Source organism: Lemur catta, chromosome 4, assembly GCF_020740605.2.
Source record: "Lemur catta isolate mLemCat1 chromosome 4, mLemCat1.pri, whole genome shotgun sequence".
Classification (NCBI taxonomy): Eukaryota; Metazoa; Chordata; class Mammalia; order Primates; family Lemuridae; genus Lemur; species Lemur catta.
The window spans coordinates 116,265,790-116,272,729 of NC_059131.1; the positions used below are offsets into that span (position 1 = coordinate 116,265,790).

Below are 6,940 nucleotides of genomic sequence, written 5' to 3' on the forward strand. Positions count from 1 at the left end.
TAGAGATGGGGTCTCGCTCCTGCTCAGGCTGGTCTTGAACTCCTGAGCTCAAACAATCCACCCACCTTTGGCCTCCCAGAGTGCTAGGATTACAGGCGTGAGCCACCGCATCTGGGCAACAGATTTCTTAAGTTAAGAAATTCCAAGACTTAAGACAAAGCTTCATACTTTAACCAGTTACAAGTCAAAGAAACTGTAAGTGCACATATAACATATAAGAACACACTTTAAGATGTCCTGCCATTTCAGGGAAAACAATACACGCCCTCCACATACTGACTTAGGGAGTTATTTGTAGTTCCTACCTGCATGAACCTATACAACCAAACTGCACCGCAGTAGTGTGGGCACATATTCTCAGGACCTCCTGAGGCCATGTGCTCCAGGTGAGCCAGTCATGCATGTTCAGATCAGAATAAACCTCTTTAATTATTTTAAAGAGTTTGGGTTCTTTGCTTTTCACAAGATGGTGCTCACACCTGAGGTTCAAAGAAGACTCAGGATTCCTTGAAGGAGGAGCTCAAAATCAGCAACAGGTAGCAGCACAGCATCCAAAGCCACCCACCTCCAAGCTTTCCCTTGGGCTGAACTGGTAAGTCCTCCTGTGTCCCCAGACCTCACAATCTTGGTTGATGGTCCTGGTATATTCTGAGCCGTGGATACTTTTTCTAGGAAGCTGTTTTGATGGATCCTAATTTTGACTTGGAGGTGCACTCTAAAGGGTCTTCTCCATTCATTGCCTCTTCCTCACCAAATTTCTCTGAATTGGCCTTTCTGGGCCTTTGTGAAATGAAAGAGGAAACTGAACTGTCCCATTTGTAGAAAAATAAGAGTCTCAGTTGCTCAGCTCCGAAGAGAAAGGGCATTTTCCTCCTCCCAGCCAAAGGGAAACCTGGGTGACTGCAGGTGCAAGTGGGAGTGCTTGGGGTGACTGCCCCCGGTCGGACATGTCCCTGCAGGGAATCCCCAACAAAATTAATTAAAAGAAGTATCAGCCAGGAAATGCTCATAAGAGCTGATCACTTGGCATTTTGAGCCTTCTCAGAGGTGTTAGAGCCCTGGAGAGAGAACCTGAGACACGGGTGAGAGGCAGCAACCAACTCAGTGGTGAAACCCTGTGCGGTCCTGCCCACAATCAGCACATTCTGATCCACTACACTGACCCCTAGACCGCTGTTCGGTTGCTTCCTGTAAAGAAAAATGGGAAGCCAATCCTCTACAAGTGAGAAAAGGCAAGGAGAATGATCCTATCTGGGCACCCCGGTCGCATTCCGGCAACTCTACTCACAAGTGTGTGTGTAAATGGCAAGATTCAAAGGCGTGCCAGGTACGCTAGGACTGCAGCTGGTTAGGGCCAATTCTTGTGCACATGTTTTAACTGAAGGGCAAATTGCATCCATGAAAATTCAGAGCTCAAGTGCTCGACCTGCCTCTATGAATTTAAAATGTCCAGTCTTTCAAGCTCTCTGTCTCTGTTGTCTGTTCTGTCAACTCTCAACCTGCTAAGTTTTCCTGTTGCTCTTGAGGTGGACTCAAAGTTTATGCTATTTGTCATTCAAAGCTACTTGGAGATCTTACAGCCAGTTCAAGCTAAAACACAAAGATTGAGCACTCTTTTTCCTCTAAGGAAAAGAAAGAAAAAAAGGATAAAAGGGTCTTTTTAAAATCAGACTGCCACCAAACTCTTTTATCCAACACTTTGGTCCATAGGCTTAATTAGCTTAACTCTCAGGGCCATGAAAATTCAAACATATGAAAGAGACCAGTTTTGTCAGAGGTAATTCTGGTCCAGTGATGTTTTGTAAACCGGGGAGTTTCTATCAGAACCTCATGGCTAGAATTGTGAGGTTAAAGGTAATGGAACATTGTGTGTGTGTGTACGTGTGTGTATGTTTATATGTGTGCATGTGTTTAGATTTATTTGTGGATATCCTTGTAGTATGTGTTGTGTTTACATGATGCCAGACTGTTTTATACATAAGGCAGCACTCCTAACTTATTTAAAAAGAAGCAAGATTACTCTGTATTTCCTATGAATTTAGTAAACTTTGGTAAATGAATTGGCTTATTTAAACAGGGTAAGTATGAATGGTGAAGTGAAAGTGAAAATTTTTTCAAATTGTGAGCATACATTTTTATGTATGCTCCTGGACAGTTTGATGTGTTTAAAGTGTCAGTTTTTAGCACAAAAATCTTACAAGTCTAAACCCATCCTAAAGCAAAATGGTCTGTGTTTGTATCATTTCTGATAAGTTAGGGATATTTAATGTTAGTCTCACAATAACAGCAAAATCTCCTGCCTTATGAACAAAACTGCCCATGTGTTTAATGTTCTTAAGTATCTAAAAAGGGAGACAGGCTGAACTAAAATAAATGGTCAGAAAATTAACATAATGGAAACATGAAGCACATAGGAGCACAGAAAGACATACTTATGGTCAAAAGCTTATGAAGTTATTATGGTTTTGGCCATTGAATCCTAGATACGATGTATTTTCTTCCCCTGATTTCAATGCCTGTGCAAAGGTACACATAAAATGTGTTTCTAACTCCCTCTTTCTATCATTTGATATGAACGTTACCATTAGGGATTTGAACCTGTGGTTACAAGGGCTTAAACTGGCAGCTTCAGTTTTCCCTTTGGTCTTATCCACTGTTCATTTGTCCAACTCTTACTAGCTAGGACGTTATGTGTCCACTGCACAGACACAGCACAGTTTCTGCTTAGGAGAACAAATCCCTAAGCTGTTAAATTTTATATAATACTTTATTTTAGGGTAAACACAATGGTTATTACAATACAAAGAGAATCTCCAAACAGTATCCTTAAACCCACCGGTAACCTGTAATACCCCCCTTTGACATGTCATGCCTTTTGGGGCAAAACCAATGTATACCTTCTGTGTACTGAATTATGGGCAAACCCTGCCCTTCTGAAAGGTATAAAGCCAAGATGTAACCCAATCAGAGTGAGAGCACTCGCTGAAAACCTCTTGCCTGTGATTTTCTGGTCCATGGTCACACATACTCAGCTCAGGATAAACCTCTTTCATTTACTTTTCAGAGTTTGGGTTCCTGTCTGTTCACAAGATGATGTCAACCTGTGTGGCACCCAGAAGACTCACCAACCCCTGAGAGAGTAGCCAACCATGAGTGCCAGGTAAAGGCATGGCCCCCTCGGGTGCTCACACCGCTTCAAGATTTCACTTGGTCGGAACAGGTTAGTTCTCTTGAGACTGCACGGCCCTCACGATCTTGGTTGATGGTCATGGATTTTTCTGATCTGTCAATACTTTTACTGGGAAGCAGTTTTGAGGGGTCCTAATTTTGACATGGTGATGAACTCAAAAAGGTCTTCTCCATTCATGGCCTCTTCCTCCCCAAATTTCTCTGAATTGGCTTTTCTGGGCCGTTATAAAAGGAAAGAGGAAACTGAACTGTCCCATTTGTAGACAAATGAGAGACTGAGTTGCTGAGCTCCAAAGAGAAAGGGCATTTTCCTCCTCCCGGCCAAAGGCACGCCTGGGTGACTGTGGGTACAAGTGGGAGTGCTTGGGGGGACTGCCCCTGGCGTGACGTGTCCCTGTAGGGAATCCCCAACAAAATTATTTAAAAGAAGGCTCATCCAGGAAACGCACATGAGAGCTGATCACTCAGCATTTTGAGCCCTCTCGGTGGTGTTAGACCCCTGGAGACAGAACCTCAGACACGGGTGAGAGGCGGGAACCGACTCAGTGGTGAAACCCTGTGTGGACCACCCACAATATCTATCTGTGTCATAAAGAAACTCACAGTAAATTGTTAGGGTACAATCCATGTTAGTCATGTGTTCAAGAATTCACAGATATTTCTGTATTGCATTCCTTTCTTTCTTATTCTTCTCTGGTTTTTATGGAGAAATAGTGTTTTAATTGCTAATGGAGACCTATGAGTCACAGCCAAGATGCAGCCAAATATGGGATCCTTAAATTAACTACTTTACTTCACCTACCTATGCATGTATACATACTAGGTGCGTGTCTAAGCAAACAGTTATAGAAATTGCAAAAATTTCCTAACAGCAAAGTGTTACCTAGCTAGCAATTGCTTAAAACAACAAAATATGCAAAGATTTGTAGTTAGATTAAAATATAATTTTAAGATCCATGGAAAAAAATTGTTTGTAAGACTGATTATATCTTCTTCCATCTGTATAGCTATATTTCCTTGTGTCTATATATGTTGTGTATATAATATTTTGCTACCAATATATACAAAGGTACTTTAATTGATTATCTTAGAAATAATTGCTACATCAAATATTTTTCTAGAAAATAGAAACTAATTGAAATGCTTTTTTAGAGTATGTGACTTTAATAGTACAATAATTGACCTCTGCTCAACTTTTTTTTTAATTCCATTTCACTCTACTTCACAATTTCTGTTACATTCACCTACACAGTGAGACTATTAACATGGACCTGAGTAGTAAGAGAAACTGTGAATGTCCTTCAGTATTCTCTCAAATTGTCACAGCTGATTCATACTTTGACGTTTAGCCGGGGATCCATTCTTTTTCCTTACTTGTTCAGCATATGGACAATGTTTTACTCCATAAACCGGGTGTCCTCTTAGACATCCTCATTCTTTGAAAGTCTCTGACTGAGTGACGCCATAAAGCCTCTAGGTCCAAGCTCCAGAGGGTACATGCAACTGTTACTTAGTTTTAACATAAAATATTTCTGGGCACTCAAAAGCTCACCCAAAAATTCCTTGAGTCAATTTTGTTATAGCCCTCATTAGAGATTATATATTGGTAAAAGGAAATGTTGCCACTATTTACACAGACTCCAAAGATGCCTCTGGAGGCAGGTGATCTTCTGTTGCCAGGGTGTCTGGAAACTGTTGGGATTTAAGTGAACAATTTGATACTGGGACTAGCTATATGCAGACACTGACTAATATGCTTGAAACATATCATCAGCAGGTGAAAGGACCATGGCTTCCACCAACTGATATGCTCTGCCATCCTTTTTGACCAAGAGAGTCTGTATACATCAAAATTTTTAGAGAAACACATATACTATCATCTCTCTGGGCAGGCCCCTTTGAAGTACTGTTAACTACCTACATGGCCATCAAAATAAAAGAAAAATTTTCCCGGATTCATGCGAGCTACACCAAAGTGCACTGAGACAGTAGGAAGATCACCCCTACAGTGACCCGAAAGCAAGGTTTTCCAGGGCTAGTTCCCAGGCCCCTGAAGCAGACATCACCAAAAAGTAGACAGGTTTTTCCCAAGATCTTAGATCAAGAAACCACATCTTCTATCTAACAACTCCTTTTTTGTGTGTTTTTTTTTTCTCTCTTTTTATCCCCTCCCCTCAAGAAGGGTTCTTCATTAACCCTTTTTCTTTTGAGCCTCCCTGTTCGAGGATTGCACATGGGAAGCTGAGTGGGGATTGCCTCAACCTATCCCAATTTCCCTTTTAATCTTCCACTATGACTTTTCTTTCAAACTATGACTCACTCTTACTAACTCTTACTGTTTTTCCAGCAGGTCAGACACAGACCCAGCATCCCTTTGCACCAGTTTTTCAAACCCTGGCCACACTAACTAATCAATCCAATTGCTAGTTGTGCCACCATGTAAATCATACAAAGGAACTTGAACTCATTTTTGTTTCTGCCAAAGTGAGTGCCTGGTGGGACTGGTCTGGAAGATGGAGATATGACAAGCAGTGGCATCCACAGCCAAAGAAAACATGTTATGGTACTGCTGCTGTTGGTGAGTAACTGAACACAGAAAAAGTGTCTTTTTCTCAGGTAAAGTCACTAGAAAGAAAATTTTTATCTCTTCTGGATGACATTCTAGGGCAATATTGTGATCAATGGTTTGATTCCACAGGAGGCATTCTTGCACCTCTTAGATGATGCTGACACTACCCCTCATGATGTCAATGCTTGCTAAATGATAAGATGTTCTGGATGGCTCGCAAGCCAGGCCTCTGCAGCTTGCTCCCTTTGCTAAGTTGACGGACACTAATGATTACATATGGACAGACCAAAAGTCTGGACTGACTTGGTTTCGTGACAAAACCAAGCCCTGTATCTGCCAGAACTGGACCAAAGGCCTTTTGTATCAAATATTTCACAACCTGTTTTGTTCTCACAGACTGGCAGGGACACATGGAGATGAAACTGTCCATATTAAAGTACTGTGAAGCCACAAAGTATAAATAGTAATCCAGGTCTCATTTTCATAGAAGTACAGATACAGACAGAAATCAAAGAGCCATTGTTCCCTAACTTCCTTGCTGCTGCAAAGGGTTACTACTTAATTGCACTACTTGTGCCTCCGTGACAGGCACCAGATATGTGACTCCCCCACTATTTCTATAGATCAAATTGCTATTGTAAATCACAAGACTTTTGACTCCATTGCTGTTTAAGTCTTAAGACTGGTCTTTGAGGTGTTTTTCAAACTCTGCATCCTGGAGACCTGCTGACACCAACCAGACCCGTGGACAGATGTGGGAATGGATCCAACAGCCTCGAAAGCCCCTACCCAGGAAACCTACCAACTGACAAGATAATTTCTGCATTCCAACCCTATGAGCTCATCCCTCACCCATCAGCAGACCCCATTCCCTAGCCCTTTGCTCACCAAAGTCCCTTTAAAAACCTTTTCTCCCAAATGATTGAGGAAGATGGATTTGAGAAATTACTCCCCTCTCCTCACGTGGTGCCTGTGATAATAAAACTGTTTCTCTGCTGTAACCCCTGCTGGCTCAGTGTGTTGATCTCCTGTTGAGCAGCAGGCAGTGAACCTGCTCGGGCTGTAACAGATACTGGAGATGTAGAAGTGCCAATGAGAAAGAGCAAGTACAGCAAACTCCACACTGGGAGTCACAGGTTCCAAACTGACCCTCTTGGAAAATAACACTGGTCTTTTTGTTCT

The 6,940-nt window shown here is 41.9% G+C and overlaps 1 long non-coding RNA gene across 1 annotated transcript; it reads left to right on the forward strand.

Annotated features, from left to right (window-relative positions):
* The first annotated feature begins 522 nt into the window (after positions 1-522).
* On the forward strand, positions 523-6,322 carry LOC123636539. The gene is made up of 4 exons (XR_006734580.1): positions 523-592; positions 3,065-3,220; positions 5,675-5,767; positions 5,888-6,322. It is a non-coding gene; the product is annotated as an uncharacterized LOC123636539 (long non-coding RNA).
* The last annotated feature ends 618 nt before the right edge of the window (positions 6,323-6,940 follow it).